Source organism: Grampus griseus, assembly GCF_964374135.1.
Source record: "Grampus griseus genome assembly, chromosome: 2".
Lineage (NCBI taxonomy): Eukaryota > Metazoa > Chordata > Mammalia > Artiodactyla > Delphinidae > Grampus > Grampus griseus.
In genome coordinates this window covers 174,630,550-174,646,978 of record NC_139018.1, presented here as the reverse complement: position 1 = coordinate 174,646,978, position 16,429 = coordinate 174,630,550, and the positions used below count along the sequence as shown (strand labels likewise).

Here is a 16,429-nt window from a genome sequence, read left to right as displayed (position 1 = left end):
GGCTGCCCAGGGTATCTGCCGTCTTTCACCTGGCCACCGGACTGTCTGTCTAGAAAGAGGCGTCGTCCTGCAGGGTTAATTAATGACGGGAATTCAGATCCTGCTTGGGCGGCCTCTGCTGACTGAAGCAGCTGCTGTTCTGAGAGCTAACAGCCGGGTACCTGCCCCCGGGGGCGGTGCAGAGCCTTGGCCCAGCCCAGAGTTCTGAACTTTGTGCTTTATAGTGAAGTCAGGATGATCAAGACGTTCTATTATGCTTCCCAGCGACAAGGACACCCACAGGTGTAAGGATTTTTGTAAGCAGAGTTGCAACAGTAGTTTGACTATCTAAAAAACATAAATAGGGCTTCCCTGGTGGCGCAGTGGTTGAGAGTCCGCCTGCCGATGCAGGGGACACGGGTTCGTGCCCCGGTCCGGGAAGATCCCACATGCTGCGGAGCGGCTGGGCCCGTGAGCCATGGCCACTGAGCCTGCGCGTCCGGAGCCTGTGCTCTGCAACAGGAGAGGCCACAACAGTGAGAGGCCCGCATACCGCAAAAAAAATAAATAAAAATAAATAAAAAACATAAATAGCCTTTTAACAAGTGCTTGTGCTCGATGGTTCTTCCCCCCCTGCCCATTAGTTACGTTTCTTCTGGTCTTTGAGTGAATTGAGCAGCCTGAGATCTATCTGAAGACAGATCCATCCATTCAGAGCGTGGTCTTTGGTTTTAAGGCAAAACCTTTGTGTTGTTTTAGAGAAATTACTTCCAGCACAATTCTATCTTCCGATGACTCATTTTCTATTGGAAATTCTTTATTGGAAGTGGGAAGAAACCCACAGATGTCTACACAACTTGCAAACTGGTAAAGAGGCGTGTGCCTTTACAGCAAACTGTTTATACGTGTATAGGTGTGTTACTTCCTTTTTGAGAGTCTATATCTGAGCTGGTTATGTGTTCTTTTATACCCCAAAGACTAGAATTAGAAAAACGTTTGCCCGTTCAGTTCCGTATTGTTGTAGCCCGTTCGGGAGATTGCTGGTGCATTTTTAGTTTCTCTGTAAAACAAGCTGAAAGACAATGTGACAGTTCTCATTGCATTTGAAATTGCTGCTGGCCAGGCCTGTTGCAACAGCTGGTGGGCGCCTCTGAGTTTCAGGAGCTATTTCTGGTAGATGATCTGGGATCAAGGCTCTCCAGTTCAGGCCATAAAAGGCCCGTCCCATGTGGAGTTGCTCCACTGCTTCTGACGGCGTCCTCAGAGGCTGAAGTGTCCTCAGGTTTTACTTGGATTTACCCAGGAATGGATGGCCACACCAAGGCCAGATTGCGGAAGTTCAGTGTCAGGGGCACCAGGGGACCGACAGCTTCAAAAAGAAGACACTTGTTGATAATACTTTGGCGATCTTTTTTCAGAGAAACTTTTGGGATGTAGCCTTCACCTGTTTACTGCACTTGCCACCCAAACGCCATTTGGAAAGCACCGTTCTATATTTATCCTCTTCTGAATCATCACTTCTGATAGATGCAGTTGCCTTGTTTGCATTGTGATACTTGGTTTTGTACAGTGTTCCCTGGGCTCACTTTTGATATTTTGCTTTTTGTTTAGAATTTGAAAGTAGTATTCATTGAAAGGAGACGCAAAGAAAATACTTGAGGACAGCCAAAGCCGAATTAGAGGATATAACGTGTTTTGTTTTGTTTATTTTTTAATTAGAAAAATAAGGAATTACAGTGTGATTTTCTTCCCCCCTTTAACTTAGAGGAACAAGGATTATACAGAAATTTGAAGTAAGTGAAAAACCTTCCTATAAATCTAAATGCAGTTGTTTTTTCTTAAGTGTCATCTGTCTGAGCATGCCTCCTAAGGATTTGTTGATTTCAAACACTGGAATGTTCCTGCCAGTATGTGCTAGTAATTGCATACTCCTCTAAGTACCCTTGGGCATGTTTCTTGGTTTTGGAATGATTGGGGTTTTTTTCTTAAAAACAAAAGAACTTACTTTATGGTACAGCGAAGTTGGTACTAACAATTTCGTCAATAGAATCTAGAAGGTACCTCCTGTCTGAATGTTAGCACTTGAAGCCTTGGAATTAAAAGCATGATACACAATACACAGTACTTCAGTCATTGTATCACAGGTATGAGGTTGACGTTCAGAAGGGCAAGTCTTATGTCGCGCCTATTATGAACCCCCGGGGAAGCGTAAATCACCAGCGATCCTTTTGTGTGATCTTTGTTTTAGGGTTCTTTACCTTGACTCGGATTCTTTAAGCTTGATTTATAGAACTCCTGATGTTCCAGAACTTATTTATGTTTTAATCTCACTTTAGTTTCTAGATTTGGGGCTCTATTTCAATTTTTAATTCTCCAAGAAAATAATGTCATATCATTCCTGTAAAGCCCTAGAGACAGCTGTCGTCTCTCTGTAACGTAGCTTTTGGTGATTTGCTTGTGCTGAAAAAAACATGGTTCTTTGATTTTTTTCTTTTGTTTGTTTGTTTTTGTTTTCTTTGTATTTCTTTCTTTATTTTAAAGATGGTTTCTGCATACTGTGTCAGATGGACCAGTAGGGGCAGTCATTATTTTTATCAGGTAGAAAAACAGAATATTTATAGAGATGAACCTCATCGGTGAATACTGCCGTGGTTCTCAACCAGCTAGCGTGCCACAACCCTAGGGGCATTTGGAAATGCTTGGGGTGATTCTGTTTTTCATAATAACTACAGCTGGCGTTTGGGGGGATGTGGCTAAAATTATTAATGCCTTGTTATATGGGACAGTCCCCTGTGGTAGAGCATGGCCCTGGCCAAAATGCTGGTGGTGTCCCCCGCTGAGAAAAACTGCAGAGTATCAATGATTCCCTCGATCCCAGGGAGAAGCATCAGTAAACTAGGCCTTTAGGGTTGCCTCTTCTCACCACACCAGGAGAAGTCTTGGGAAGCCAAGCAGTGGGGTGTCCTGCCAGGAGAGATCATCCTTGTCTCTCCCTGAGAAGGTGGCACAGATGGGCAGAGAGAGGCCGTTGGCTCATCTTGTTTCCCCCTGTCGGGCCCGGGACCGTGCTCGTCATCTCCCGGGGACATGCTAACTCTAGTGCCCCGAGCACACTGTTCCAAGCAAAATTTGGTCAAAGCACCCAGCTTACATTATTTGCACTCAACACACAGACACAGATACCCTTGCTTGTACTGGGGGACATCCTGTTTCTTGGTCACCACACCACTGCACGATTTTGAACTTCAATTCAGCATGAACACCTTTGGCAACACCTGAGGTCATTTAAAATTTTACAATTCAGAAATTGTATCCAAAGAAAAGGGCTTTTGCAAGGATGTCCGGAGAGCTGCAGCGTTCAGGGTCAGAGGCTGCAGAGAGCGTGGGGAGGGACCACCAGAGGCGTCTCTTCATTGCTGGTGTACAAAGGAAGTCATCTTCTCACTCCAGGGCGGCCTGGGCTTTTAGGATACTCGCTGTTTTGTATTAACACACTGATGTCGGGGCCTCACTGTGACCAGGAGAATTCCCCGATCCGGACCTTTCCTGCACTTCCAGCCTCCTTTTTTTATAGCTCTGAACCAGCAGCCCCTTTGTCACCCTCCCCACAGGTCGCCAAGGTGGCTAAGTCTGTGTCTGAAAGGAAGCGCTTGCCCCCCACCTCCTCGAGAGCTTCCCAGTCCCTTTACCTGGATGACTGCGTCGCCCTTAATGGATCCTTCTGCCCCAGGCTCTCCGCCGTCCGTCCATCCTCAGAATGACCTTGCTAAACCAAGATCGGAGCAAAAGCCAAACGTGCATAGTTTCCCACTGATGAGAGGCTAAAGCCCAGCTCCCCAGCCTCCCCCTCAGGGCCTTTCATGCCACTATCTTTGCTGGGCCCCCCTCCCTGAAATGTTCTGCCTTCCTTTGCTTGCCAGGGAAGTGACTTTTTTTTTTTTTTTTTTTTGCGGTACGTGGGCCTCTCACTGTTGTGGCCTCTCCCGTTGCGGAGCACAGGCTCCGGACGCGTAGGCTCAGCGGCCATGGCTCACGGGCCCAGCCGCTCCGCGGCATGTGGGATCTTCCCGGACCGGGGCACGAACCCGTGTCCCCTGCATCGGCAGGCGGACTCTCAGCCACTGTGCCACCAGGGAAGCCCCAGGGAAGTGATCTTAAATGAGATTTTCCGGGAAGCCTCCTCTGACCTTCTGCCTCTGGGTTCCGGAACCTTGACTGTGCTTTAGCCCACAGGGCCCTGGCATCGTGTCCCAGGCTCCCTTCCTCGGTAGGGGTGCCCAACAAGGCACCTGGGTCCCAGCCCCCGTGCCGCCCCAGGATCTAGCCCGTGCCCACTGCCCAATGGCTGTTCCACAGGTGTGAGTTGCTAGAGTTGAATGCATTGAAATCACCTGTGGATTCTTCACGTCGAGACACTTAACTGAGCTCCATAAAATACTTTTGCTGTTATATATTATTCACGACAGAAGTGGGTGTTCAGTGTTAATAAGTTCTGTGTTTTTTTCCCATATCTCATAACACAAGCAGAAAGACTTGTCCTCCTATTACAAGCCTGCTGGGGTTTCTGTATATGTGCTTTTGCCAAGAGAAGAAATTAAGGTGCATACGATGAAATCAGCCCCTTCATTATTGGAGCTTTGCCGAAAATGAAGAAACTCGTCTCGTGCTGTGAGTTGATTTAGGTACTTTTCCCGAGAATTAAGCTTCATCCCTACGGTGAAACGTCTCTGGGTGGTTTGCACTGCTGACCTTGGAAGGGGGTGCAGCACCTGGGTGTGGGTTCAAAGAGATCTCCGTCTCACTTTGTCATGGCCACGCCCTGACGCAGGAGGTTTTCAAAGTGTATTCACCTAGTAACTTGCTTATTCTCTTCTGAAAGTTTATCCTTTAATCCCAAGCAAGGTCATAACCTATTTCTAACCGGCTTTTGTATGCATAGAGTCGAAAAAAGTGCTTTCCTATTTGCTGTGGGATCATCGACTTGCCCGTGTCCCAGCCCCATGTCAGCACGTAGTGCGTTGAGTGTTTCACCTCAATATCACACACCTGTGTGCAGATCTCCCGGTCCGATGCATGTTTCCCGTCCTTGGTGAACTCATTCCCTACCGGGGTTCAGACGTGGACATAACAGAGCTGTTACCCAAGTAGGCTGGAAGGGATGAACAAAAACAACATCATTACTGTGTGCCAGGCTCAAAGGCACGCTCTTTCCCTGCATGATCTCAGTTTTACAACGACCCCTGAGAAGAAACAGTATCATTATCCCCGTTCTACAGAGGAAAAAACCTGAGGCCTGGGGAGGCTCGCCCTAGGGCACATACCACGGGGTCACGGTAGAGCTGGATTTGAACTCAGATCTGTCTCATTTCAATGCCTGTGTTCACAACCACTGCTTTAAACCAGCTCATCCCAGACTTCAGGGGCATCACCTGCCACCTTGTTAACGTGCAAGAGCTTGTAATGTGTGATTGGCTAGGGCTGGGGTAGCGAGAGAGGCAGCAGGCCAGAGCCCACGTGACACTGACGCCTCTGGTCTGAGGACCGGCTTTGAGTAGCTGGTTGTAAACTACTCTCAAGATGGAGGCAACCAGGTCGGATGGCGGTTTGAAGGAGGCTTCTTCCCAGGAAAGAGGTGATTCTGCTCCTCCGTGCTTTTTGTGCTATCCCTCCCCATGCTTTGCTTGCACAGTTGCCCCTGTTTCTCTCGTTTCCACGTCTACCTTTCTCCTGGTTCCTTCTCCTCGCGTTGAAGACATACTCAGGTTTCCTGCATCCTAAGTAAAACTTGTCCTGACCTCAAGCTATCCCCTCTTTCTTTATTTTTCTTTTCTTTTTTTGCGGTACGCGGGCCCCTCGCCGCCGCGACCTCTCCCGCTGCGGAGCAGAGGCTCCGGACGCGCAGGCTCAGCGGCCATGGCTCACGGGCCCAGCCGCTCTGCGGCACGTGGGATCTTCCCAGACTGGGGCGCGAACCCGCGTCCCCTGCATCGGCAGGCGGACCCTCAACCACTGCGCCACCAGGGAAGCCTGTCCCCTCTTTCTTTCACCACCCATTCACTCCTCCACAGCCCCCAGGTGCACGGAGCTCTTTCTCCCTCCGAGACCTGCTTCATCTCCCCGCTGCTTTGACCTCGCTGAGCATTCCTTCTGAGCTGCTCTCTCTGAGGATCCCATCTTGGTTGTAGTAAAGTTTCGAGACTCTGGCCTCAGCACTAAGCTTCACCAGACTGCTGTGTGCTTGGACCATCCTCTTGCCTTTCTTTTCTTTTCTTTTTTTTTTTTTTTAAGATGTTGGGAGGGGTAGGAGTTCATTAATTAATTAATTTATTTTTGCTGTGTTGGGTCTTCGTTTCTGTGCAAGGGCTTTCTCTAGTTGTGGCAAGCAGGAGCCACTCTTCATCGCGGTGCGCGGGCCTCTCACTATTGCGGCCTCTCTTGTTGCGGAGCACAGGCTCCAGACGTGCAGGCTCAGTAGTTGTGGCTCACGGGCCTAGTTGCTCAGTGGCATGTGGGATCCTCCCAGACCAGGGCTCGAACCTGTGTCCCCTGCATTAGCAGGCAGATTCTCAACCACTGTGCCAGCAGGGAAGCCCCGGTTGCCTTTATTTTCTAAATCATTTTCTGTCTCTTCGTTTGTACAGCTCACCTTCTTAGGGTCCACGTTAAGATAAAAATTCTTGTGCTATTCGTTATACGTTGAGTTAATTATATGACCTGTCCATTTCAGGTGGAATATATTCACTTGGATTTCAGACCGTATTTTCTTGCTATGTTAGGGTCTATATCCCACATCCACAGTATTGCTAGAATTATGCATAAAGACGAACAATGAGTGTCTGACCCAATTTGTGAACTGTTTTTTTAAAATTTATTTCTTATTGAGGTAACATTGGTTTATAATATTTTGTGTTTCATGTGTACAATATATTTCAACTTCTGTATACTCTATAGCATGCTCACCACCAAAAATTTAGTTTCCATCCATCACCATACCCATTTCACCCTCCCCCCTCCTCCCCTTCTGGCAACCGCTACTCTGTTCTTGTATCTATGTGTTTATTTTTGTTTGGTTTGATTTGTTTATTTTGTTTTTATATTCCACATATGAGTGAAATCATATTGTATTTTTCTCCATCTGCCTTATTTCACTAAGTGTAATACCCTCAGGTCCACCTGAGTTTTCACATATGGCAAGATTTCATGCTTTTTTATGGCTGGGTAGTATTCCATTGTATGTTTGTGTTTGTGTGTATGTGTATCACATTTTCTTTCTCCATTCATCCATTTACGGACACCTAGGTTGTTTCTATATCTTGGCTATTGTGAATAATGCCACAGTGAACAGAGGGGTGCATATATCTTTTCGAATTAGTGTTTTCACATTCTTTAGATAAATACCCAGAAGTGTGATAGCTGGATTACAGGGTAAATCTGTTCTTAATTTTTGAGGAATCTCCATACTGTTTTGCATAGTGGCCGCACCAGTTTACATTCCCACCCAGTATGTGAGGGGTGAACTCTGTTCTGGTCAGTGAGAGGCTTCTTGTTTCTTTCTGACTTTTCAGTTAGGTTCTGAGTATGGAAAGTAGGCAGAAGTCTCAGGCTCAGATATATATATATATATACAGTCACTGAACAGAAAGATCATATTGATATCTTTATATTTTTAAGATTTCAAACACTTTAAGTATTCTACGCCCTGGTCTTTTCGTACATTCTGAAAGTACCGTATCTAATTTTATCTCATTTAACCAAAAATTTAAAATAGACACGTATTGTACTTGGACACACGTTATACACTCAACAACAACACACAAGCCACTCCAGCCAAACCCAAGTAGGAAAGCAATTGGTTTTCAGTAGTAGCTTAAAATATATGGAATTAAGAAATCAGTTATGAAAGGGAAAATAACTTCTGAAAGTTTTAGTCCTCTTTTTGCATACGGATTTTCTTAGAGAAAGAGTTTTTTAAAATTGAAGCTGATATTTCAGCTTACCATGTGCTAGGATGGTCACCAAATTCAGCTGTATTCATTTAATTCTGCAGTTCGTTTATTCCTTTAACAGTTGCCATAATGAAACCCAAAGACAAATGACATTTGAATGTCTGTTATTGGTTGGCAAGTATTGTGTCGGATACCTAACGCAGCTCATGACGCCATACGTTTGAACCAGGTTAGAAGAAAACACTGGGGCAAGCCACTAAAAGGTAGACGGCTCTGCAAATTATGCTCACGGTCTTAATTTCCACCAGAAGTTCATTTCAGGCACACACGCATAATCCTTTGGCTTTACGATTTCATACATTTTTGATCAAAAGCGTTGAATATTTTACACTTCCGTGACTGGATAACCATTGCTGTGATGCAGTAGACCAGGATGAGTGAGCTTCCTGCAATGCCTTGTACCCCAGCACAGGAGCCTCCCGTGGAGATGGAATTTATTTATTTGGATGTGTATCCGTTCTTCTCTCCGGAGGCTTCAGAGAGCTTGCAGGCAGCTCACAGTTCTTAAATATTTAAATATTCAAAAGTGAGCTGCAGGAAGAAAGTGGAACAGGGAACACATGGAAGGAAAATATTGTGAAAGCAATGATAGCAAACCAGCTACGTGCTCTCCCCACCCTCAGCCCACCTCCCAGAGCTACCGGGTAAAATTTTTCCTGCTCTGAGTGGACAAAGAAAATCTCATTTAGACGTTGAAGGTGTGTGACCCTGAGGAGTGCTTGGGGGCAATGGCAGAGGAAGTGAGGACAACGCTTGTCTTAATAACCAGCTGTGTGACCTTGGGTACATTCTTAACCTCTCTGAGACTCATTCATTCAAATGAGCGCCGGACTGGATGATTTCTAAAGCCCCTTCTACTGACATGGATGCTATAATCTAAAGATTTCAGAGCTTGAAAATATTCCAGCCTTCCCTGGAAAGGAAACCCTGCATCTGGAAGGTGGTGGTCCAAGATGAGAGAGGCGAGAACAAGTTAGAAATGTCTTGAGCGAGAACGCATATGTATGTACAATGTCTTCTCCTTGTACTTGCTGCTCCTGAAATGTGCAGCCAATTTCTTCCTTCTCCGTTGGCCTGATCACCATTCTTTGTCTTCAGTCCTTTCTGGAAGTTTCTACCATCATTTTAGATTAAGCTCTGGTCATTTCTCTTGGTTTCATTTAAATACTTAAATTGTCTTTTCTCTAACTTGACATAGTCTTATCTTCTTTAGGGCTTTTACTTTTTCGCCTGATGTGAGACCCCAGTGTGGTCACGGCCAAGTCCAGGAGGGATGCCCAAGGCCCAGTTTTTCTGGTCATGACAGGAGTAGGCTGAGCGCTTTCTCTATCAGCAGTTATTTTCTGAGCACTTACTATGTGCCAGGGACTGGTACAGGTTTTGGGGGAAAGAATAGTGAAAAACCAAAATCCCAGTCGTCGTGGAGCTTAAGTTCTAATGGAATTGTACTCAAGTCCCCTGAGACTCTTCATCTTCAACCCTAAATGTGCCCTTAAAGTGTGTAAATGATGGAATTTAAAATACTTTGTTTCTAGCCCAAAGGAGGTACTTTTTAGGTTTATTATCTGCCTACTGTTTGCATTTTCTATCTTCTGCAATTCTCTCCTCCCCTATAATTTATACTGATAAAGTTCATAAGCTTCTTAAAAACTTTGTATAATTTAGGCAAGTACAGGTCAGATACCTCTCTCTCTCTCTCTCTCTCTTCTTTTTTTAACCTGTGTTCCCTCCGCTGTCATAAAGGGCTATCTATAAAATGTTGATTCGTTGCCGAGGTAAAGGTGGACATTGATATCATCCACCAGGATGTTGCAGAAATACGTCATTGAATCAGCTTGACTTCTTACTTTCAGACTTTGTGTCTCTTGAATCTTTTTAGTAAACTTAGAAAAAAATTTTAAAAGGAAAGGTCATTTTACCTGAAGACTTTGAAATGAGCTTACATAGAGCTTGGGCATCACAGATGAACTATTATCGTGTAAGAATTGTACTGTGAGGGGAGCTGTCTGACGGCAGAACCTTTGCAACCTATACTTTAACATTCTGTGCATTTTTCTCCCTAAGATTATCCATCTGGTCAACTCTACCGCCAGGTGAAACTGACTGTGTTACTAACTAGTACATAAGCGGCTTTCCTGCTCACATTGTATGTTAGCACTATTTTTACATTTAATTTTGCACAAGTTGGAAAGGGCGTTCTTGGTTCGTAGGACCGTAAGCATTTCAACATTTGTCCTTCACCAGAGAATGATTTCATTAAAAGTGAATCACAGCGTATCCAGATCAAAGTGGTCACATCAGATGGTAAATGGATGCTCTGGGATTCAAGGAGGACAAAGTACCTTGGTATTTGAACGAAGAGAGTTTTCAGAGCTAATTTTTATGAAGAGTATCTCTCTGGCTAATATGAGAGCTGATGATGACTTTTATAACTAATGAGCTCAAATTAAAGAAAAAGACTGACAGGTAGATAACTTAGGACGGGGTGAAGCCAGAACTGTTATTGCAGGCAAGTTGTGTTTCTGGTGGTGGTCACTGCAAGAGATGATTTTGTTGAGCAGATGTGTTTGAACAGGTGCATGGACAGGCTTCAGGAGGTTAGACTGTCTCACAAAAACTATATGAAAAATGTTCCTCGTGGTGAAAGTTCATTTAATAGAGGAGAAGAGAAAGGGACTAATGACTCCCCAAACCTGAAGAACAAACACAGTCTTTCGAGAGACTAAAGCCTCCTCCTGATTATTTGTATAAAAGTGAGGCTCTCAGAAATTCCAGGTGACCCCAACCGGAGCTCTGCGGCGGCCCATCCAGCCCCTGAAACACGGTCAGGGCAGCCGGTGGGTCTGGGTCATGATTGTCCAGTAAGACTTTCTGTGTTGATGGACATGTTCTCTGTGGATGCTGTTCTGTCGGGTAGCCGCTAATCACAGGTGGCTTTGAGCCCTTGAAAAATGGTGTGTGCAACTGAGGGACTGAACTTCCAACTTGAATGATTTTAGCTAGTTCAGACGGCAGCAGCCCTGTGTGGTGGACGGCGCAGGTCTGGGGAAGTGGATTTGCGCTTTACGCATCTGCTGATACAGGTTGGAGAACCTCAGTGCATCTTGGTGATGCTGGAATTGCAGCGGAAACATTTAAAATGCCGCGCTTTGTAAGAGAAACTGAAGCTTATTGTATCAGAGGAAACTTTTCTATGGATTCCCCATCCTTCCCACCAGTGCACAAATAAACATCCCTGATGCAAGCACACACTCGTGTGTGCGTGCACACACACACACACACACACACACACACAGGGTGTGGTGTTATAGGTTCTTTGTGGCCCCAAACGCTTCAAATGTTCCTTTGCACGTTTTGAACTATGTATCCAAAGAGACGTGTTTGCAGTCTCACCATCACTGATAGCGTTAACTTGAATCCTTAAGCTAATATCACAGGCACCGCTTGCTTAACGCTCAATGTGGACGGACTTGCTGCGAATCCAGCACCAAAGTGGCCTGGGGGACGGGGCTGGAATCGAATATGTCACCAGCGTGTCCTCTGGCTGCGTCCTGCATCTTTCCTGAGTCTGTGTTTTAGCCTGAGGTCATGGAGTTTTGTGAGAAATTAGTGTTACACAGTTTTTTTGATTTAGTTTTGCTTTTAACTTTTTTACTCTTAGGGATACAAACCAGAGCTGTCCTTTGGGAGCCGGGGCTGTGCTGTGTGTGATGGGGACACTTTTCTGTGATGAGGGCTTGTGTGAAGTCTTGGTCTTTCCTGGAGAACCATGCCGGATGCTTGTCGTTTATAACAGTTTCTTTGGAGGACCAGCCTGGCTGCTAATGATACTGTGTATCTTCCCCCAAATGTCTATGTCCTGTGAACCTCTGACAGTTGAGAACGTGGAATGGGAAGGGAAGAATGGAGGCTGGCCTGTGAACCCGCCCAAGTCACCTAGCCTCACACCTGAAATCCCAGGTGTCGACCTATACCACCTTTGTGTGTGTGTGTGTGTCTGTGTGTGTGTGTGTGTGTGTCTGTGTGTGTGTCTGTGTGTGTGTGTGTGTGTGTGTGTGTGTGTGCAGCTTTTCCCCAGAACCTTTACTATTAAAATGAACCCACAGCAAAAGAGAATGGGAACTCTTGGGCGGCGCAGGAAGGACACTCAGGGTTGGAGGATGCTTTAAGGTCGAGAAGGGCCAGCCAACATCCAAGGTCGTGGCCCTCAGCCCCACCCATGAGCCCACAGCCCGGGTGGTTGGGGTGACGGCCTTGGGGAGCCTGGGGAGCCCTTCCCTCTGCACCCCGGGCTCCGACCACAGTGGCAGCCCCCGTCCTGGCGCCAGGGACCTTCCCTGTTCTGCCTTTGCATCCTCTTCTCCTTGGTCTGGGGTGCCTCTCCCCAGCAGCCCCCTCAGCTTTCCAGAGCAGGGAACTCGCTGTCTCCCCCGGGAAGCTCTGCTCAGGGTGAAGCGGGCCTCCTGTTGCCCTCCCACAGCGACGGGCTCATCTGAGCAGCTCAGGGCAAACACCGGTGTCCTTATGTGTAGAATAACCCGGGGGGGTCAGTTAAGTCTCCACTGCGTTTCTTTTCATTGAATATCCAAACAGACCAGAGTGATTTTCCCTCTACGAGTGCAACAAGACGTACCTGTTTCTTAGAAGAATGTAGGGTAGTCCGTTATTAAACATCAGGACCAGAGAGGCCGGGGTGCTCCGTCACGGCCCCTGCTGGATGCTTGTGTCCGCTGTGGGTGAATACGTGTGTTTAATTGGGTCAGGTGACTATATATCAAAAAGAATTTAGCTCAGCTGTTGTGCTGAATGGATGTCTTTAAAATAACCAACCCCGTGCACTACCCGAGTCACCACCTGACCTTCTCTGGTTTGTTCGAGGAGTTGGTGAACATTTAGGGACGATATAAGGAGAGTTAGCCGCCTTCTCACCCTCCTCTTTCCTGTTCCCCACTTCTCTCCTTCCTTCCTTCTCTCTCTCCTTCCTTCCTTCCTTCTCTCCTTCCTTCTCTCTTCCTTCCTTCTCTCTTCCTTCCTTCTCTCTCTCCGTCCTTCCTTCCTTCTCTCTTCCTTCTCTCCTTCCTCCCTCCCTTCCTTCCTTCCTTCTCTCCGTCCTTCCTTCTCTCTTCCTTCCTTCTCTCCTTCCTCCCTTCCTCCCTTCCTTCCTTCTCACTTCCTTCCTTCTTTCTTCTTCCTCTTCCCTTTTCATCTTCCTTCTTCCTGTTTTACTTCCGCTTTCCCATATTCCCTTTTCTCTTCCCACCTCCTCTTCATCTTCAGCTTAACGATCAGGACTAGCAAGCAGCCATGGATACGTGTAAGTTTTCCCGATTTGAAGGAGTGCCGTGATCATTTTAAAAACATATATATGACATCTATTTATATAGACATAAACCCTCCCTTTTCACAGCTCCGAGAGCTTTGGTAACGCTGCTAATACGAGAATTGGTCTTTCAAAAATCATGATGTTCTGAGACGTGGAATGTAACTTTTTAGGCGCCACGACATTCTGTGGCCCGAGATTCTCATTTGTTGTTAGAGTGAACTGGTGACCTTTCCTTTCCTGTTATCTTTGTTTATAGATGCATCGTACATGTCTGTGTGGCTGTGTGTGACTGACAGCCACACAGTATCTACTTACAATGTTTAGAATGTAGTTTGCCACTGGTAAGAAGGAGACAGGGAGTACGTGACAGTCTAGTGTAATTTTAGTAGAGCGAAAATTAAAATCGAACCTCAGCTCCTGCTTGGGTGTTGGTTAACTCAAATTTAAATTTAGAAACGTTGTAATTATTTGGCTGTTATGACTTTCAAAAGGAAACCATATCATATTGTATGTGTGCATGTGCTGGCCTTCAAAAATAGATGTTGCCGTGAAAAGATGGACCTCACCGTCTACACTGCCGGCCGGTGCCCGTGAGTCGGTGGGCTTTGGAAGCGGTGGCTGTGAGTCGGTGACTCTTCCAAGGAGTGTTAAGTATCAGCTTTGGATGCATTCACTTCATCTTTAGTCAAAGCTCTTTTCTAAATGCTAACCGCCGAAGAGGAGTAAACACACTTGACCCTGATCGTAAACATTTGTCCTACGTCTGGACAGTCTTAGCTTTCCCCGACCAAAATCATTCTGTCAGAAGAGTCGTTAGAGTTTGACAGCCCAGCAGATTACCCCAGATCCCTCATTTTCCTCACACAGACTGTGACCCAGTATCCACGTGAAGACATTTCTTCTCTGGTATTGAAAAACCCCCTTCAATTTATATTCTTAAGCCAATGAAGTATATAAAAGAACTTAAACATGGGTGACTGAAAAAAAAAATATATATATATGGTTTTGTGTGTAGTGCTTTCTGTCAGCCCTATGAGGAAGGAATTCAAAGAATTATTAGTTTTAGTTTCAGTTTATTATTTTTAAATTAATTTTTATTGGAGTCTAGTTGACTTACAATGTTGTGTTAAAGTGAGTCAGTTATACATCTGCATGTACCCACTCGTGTTTAGATTCTTTTCCCATATAGGCCGTTTCAGAGTATTGAGTGGAGTTCCTGGGCTATGCAGTAGGTCCTTATTAGTTATCTATTTTATATATAGTAGCGTGTCTATGTCCATCCCAGTCTCCCAGTTTATCCCTCTCCCCCGATCTTCCCCTGGTAACCGTACGTTTGTTTTGTGCATCTGTCACTCGAGAGTCTCCGTTTAGACTCTAGAGGCTGTTTCGTCTTCTTTCCCCTGGGGGATGTGATGGTTGCCATCCTAGGCTGCTCAGGCCTGGATCTTGAGTCGCCGCTTTTAGCACGAATCCCGCCCTCCCGCTACAGACCTCTGGGGCCTTCAAGCACGCGGGGGCCCCAGATGCTCTGCGTTAGAGTGTCTGCTGAAAGCCCACGCCTGTGACCTGGAAGAGAAGGGCCGCAGAGGGTCCGGCGCTCCCTGGACCAGTGCGCCTGGATGGTCACGCGTGAGTCACGGAGGCCCCGGGGTCTGCGAGTGGGTTTGGTTACAGGGTCCGGGCTGCGCCGGGCATCGTGGGTCTGTGTGAGCGGCAGGGCCGTGCGGGGCTGGGGTCTGCCTGAGCTTTGTCTCTGCTTCCGGCAGACGCTAACCCAGAAGAAGTCTGCCTGAGGCCCCTGATGACAGACTCTACCATCAGCTCTCCCCACCCTCAGAATCATGTACTGGGGTCTTGAATCTTCATCTGAGCCGGTGCAGCTATTGGGTTTGGAGCTTATTCTAGAGCTTTCTGTCTTGCATCCTGAAGAGGGCTGCATCAGCCAGCCCCCCAGGAGAACAGCCCGCTGCCCTCGCGCTCACGTGAGCCCCTTGGGAGCCGTCGTAGGGCTCCAGGTGGGCTGCCGCAGGCATTGTACTGTGTATAGTCTGGAGGTTACTGAGCCAGCTTTACATGGCCTGTGACATTGACTGTGTTCCAGGACTTGAAAACCTCTTCTGTCTGGGCCAGACTGTGCAATATTGAAGCAGGCGTCCGTCTTCTAAATCAGGTATTCCCCACCTGCTACCAAATTTGGCCTGTCCAGGCCATCTTTCCCCCTCCGTTCCGTGGAGAGCCGCACAGACACTGATTTGAGAAAAGTCTCATCCCTATTGGCATCTGGAGCCCACTGGCAACAAGTATACTGTGTACCTCGGAGGACACACAGAAACCCCACGTCATGGTCACGTAGGAGGATTTCCTCCAGGAAATCTCCGAAAAGGGTGTGTTTTCACATACTTCTTGGAGAGTTTTTTAGTTACGCCTGCAAAATTTCTTTTATTATTTTTTGGTTGAAGTATAGTTGATTTACAATGTTGTGTCAGTCTCTGGTGTCCAGCAAAGTGATCCAGTTATACATAGGTACCCATTCTTCTTTAACGTTCTTTTCCATTATGGTTTATCACAGGGTATTGAATATAGTTTCCTAATTGGTCAGAATTTCTTAATGTGAACTTGCTAATTCTCCAGTTGACTTAGATTTAAATAGACAGCAGCGTGGAGAACAGCATGCATATATATGCAGCACGTACACACACACACACACACACACACACACACACACACACACACCCGTGTAGGGCCTTGGCACACGAGAGAAGATTCTAGAGCCAGCCAGCACCCCGGCCTCAGTGTAGACCACACAGAAGAATGGCATTACTTGGGTGCACTCTGGCTGCCCTCTGTACTGTCATTTTAGGATTTTACTAACATATTATTTGAAACTTAAAATAAAATCTGTTCTTTAGAGAAACGCATGACCTGCCATGCACTTCCCATAAAAAATAGCAACGCAGTACGGCAAACCCTAATGGCAAATTAACAGGTTTGCTCTGTGAGGTTTTATTTATCTGAGGTCTGTCCTGTAGATCAGTTTGTTGTAGGTTTTATTTAATTTCAGAACATCGTGCGCATATCTTGTCATAATCGCCTGAACTCCAAAGTGACGGAACAGGTTTAC

The 16,429-nt window shown here is 46.3% G+C and overlaps 1 protein-coding gene across 3 annotated transcripts in view; it reads left to right on the top strand.

Moving 5' to 3' along the window:
• Window positions 1-1,235: 1,235 nt before the first annotated feature.
• SVIL (supervillin) overlaps window positions 1,236-16,429 on the top strand; it is a 150,282-nt gene continuing 135,088 nt past the window's right edge. For all 3 annotated transcript variants that reach the window (XM_082647728.1, XM_082647727.1, XM_082647726.1), the window contains exon 1: window positions 1,236-1,772. The gene's annotated coding sequence lies outside the window, so the exon portion shown is untranslated. The remainder of the gene's footprint in view (window positions 1,773-16,429) is intronic.